Genomic DNA, 2,855 nt, shown 5'->3' on the forward strand with positions numbered 1-2,855 from the left:
TAATTGGGAGGGTGTCTGTGTGTGTGTGTGTGTGTGTGTGTGTGTGTGTGTGCGCGCGCAGCAGAAGGAGAGGGGTTGGTTTTACAAAGCATGGTGTGACGGGAGGGGAACGTGTGTTTGTGTGCGTGTGTGTGTGGTTTTGACCCACAAAAGAGTTGCATGAAATAAAGGATAACTCAGCAAATAACGCACAAACATACACAAGACGACATCATCGGTCCGTCCAAAATCACATACGGAGCAAACCATCATGTCACAGACAGCCTCTGACACGCAAACAACATTTGTACGTAAATTAATACTCAGAAAACCACACAAATACACAACCCACTCCCCAGATACCCCCCAGTTACTCTCCATGTACAAATAAAGATTGTACAACTTTATACAGTTTATATGGTCTTTCTCTTCACGGTTTGCTTCTGCATTCACCTGTAAACACTTTTCACACTATGTCTTCTTTGACGGCTTTCTATGTGGAAAATGCTTTTCTGTTTTACTGCTTTTGTTGCAGTACCACAGTTGACCACTGGGAGAAACTGTCTGCAAGACTGACTTTGCTGCACTGTACAGATAAACTGTAGCAGTCAACATTAGTGTACAGCCTACTCTGATGTCCTCATGTGTCGCAGTGATGCTTTGATGAACGTAAATCTTAAAGGTCCAGTGTGTAACATTTAGCAGGATGATTTCATTAGTGTATAATCACCTGAAAATAAGTATAGTTATGTTTTTGTTGCCATGCCATGCTGCTACAGTAGCCCAAAACGGACGGACCAAACAGCTCTAGATAGCGGTGTTCAGTTGCAGTCTACACCAGTAGATGCCTTTAAATCCTACACACTGGTCCGTTTTTAATGAAGTTTGTACTGCTGTGTATCACTTTTTGAGTGACTAAGTGTGTGTTTCTCAACCTGATCATTTTCTTTCAAAAGGCAGATATTTCAGGAATGACTTCACATTCATACACCCGGCCATCCAACCACCTGCCCTCCCACCCACTCACTGTCCCGTCCAGCTCATCACAATCAGCACAAACCAAAAAACAAGAGAGACAAAAGACAGGCAGAGAATAGAGGTGTAGGGTTAGGGAGGGGGAGAATGCTGAGCTTGAGGAATGCCATTTTCTGTTTACAACGAAAAGGGGGAAAGAGAGAGTGTCAGAGAAAGTGTCAGGGTGCCTCTCCCCCCTCTCTCCTTCCCTTGATGGCGGGTGTTGTCAGCCCCCCCAGGCCATGTCGGAAGGGCAAACACACATCCTTTAAGAATCTGCCCACTTCAACCAGATTCGTCATAGCTCGGCACATTTTATAGAGGACAGCGTGAATGTGCACAATCAACATAAATCTACGAGTTGTGAAGGTTTCCTGTGGATCCTGGAAGAATAGCTGTTGTAGTAACTTTTTAGAATTATGTTTTGGGGCATTTCTGCTTTACTAGACAGTTTACACTGCAGAGAGGTTGTTGTGGTGTGTGTGTGTGTGTGTGTGTGTGTGTGTGTGAAGTTTAGTGGGCAGTTTGAGGCATGGTGTAAAATTCATAGTCATATGGGAGCCATAGTTTATAGTAGTTTTGAATGTTGGTTTAGAGTGCCAACATGTTTGGCATGCCACAGAGAAAGAAGCTAACTAACTATAGACCACACTGTTACTATTGTTTATATGAGTTTTCAATCAACTTCCTTTAGATTTGATCTCAGATTTCTTAATGCTTGTGTTGACCTACTTCATATACATCTTACATTTCTCCCTTTTACTTGTCTTTTTAGTTATAAACGCTCAATTTACCTAGGCTTCTTTACTAAACTCCATTATTTGGCAACGTTTAACACAGCCAGATCATTTTCTCTGAAAGAAATAAAAGCACACGATAAATTATTGCCAGGCCTTAGTGACCTCAAACCCTGTTGCTCACAAAACAATAGCAGTTCTCAATTTTTAAAATAGTGAGCAATTAAAACAGTGTTGTTTTCCATTTAAAGACAGCCAAATATTTAAAATATAGCCAGATAGATTTCCTGCTGCATATCTCTGCCTTCATGACTGCATATTGTGCCTCCACAGGTAATATGATTCATAACAGACATTGTAAAACCTGGGACAGATTTAAATGCTTTGTCATGTAGAGAATTCAAACATTTAAACATGGTAATTACTCAAGTTCAGTTATATCGGCAGACAAGCTGTTGCTGGTTCACATCCTGACATCGCCAAATTGGCTGTGTAGCTCTAATTGACAAGACGGGTGAGAGGCGGGTTGGACGCTAATTGATTCCTGCTGAGAAGGCGGCATCGAGATGTCATTTCAGCCTCTTAAGGCAAGAGTCTTCAGGGCTCTCGCTGATAAATGTGTCGCGCTGTGTGTGTGTGTGTGTGTAAGAGCGAGTGTATTCAAAAAAAACCTCAGCTAGCAGGGAACTTATGAGTGAGAGTGTGTGTGTGAGTCGGAAGGAGCTCCCTGAGCCAGCGAGCATCTAATTAATCCTAACTACTCCAGTCTTAACGAGGGCTTAATTACTCTCACTGACTCTCTCAAGACGAGACGGCAGCAACCTCAGCGTCTCATGCTAACATATATGATTGTCTGGTCAGAAGGCAAGAGCTTTCACTGCGCAATTAAGATCCCGTTTGTGTGTGTGTGTGCACTTGCTCATCTGTGCCTAAAACAGTTGTCAGCTCAACCCACTTCCCACACCGAAGCGAGGCAGCCATTGTGCATCTTTAAGAACCAGTTTTCCCATAGACAAAGTCCATTCAAGTCCAATTAGGGGAAGCCATTCAGGGCCCTAATTCCCTTACAGTGAATCTGCCTGATCCTACTAACACATGCTACTTATTGTTCCATGGGGGGGGGGG

The sequence above is a fragment of the Morone saxatilis genome, unplaced genomic scaffold, assembly GCF_004916995.1.
Source record: "Morone saxatilis isolate NCDOM2014 unplaced genomic scaffold, NCSU_SB_2.0 Contig6, whole genome shotgun sequence".
In the NCBI taxonomy this organism is placed as follows: domain Eukaryota; kingdom Metazoa; phylum Chordata; class Actinopteri; family Moronidae; genus Morone; species Morone saxatilis.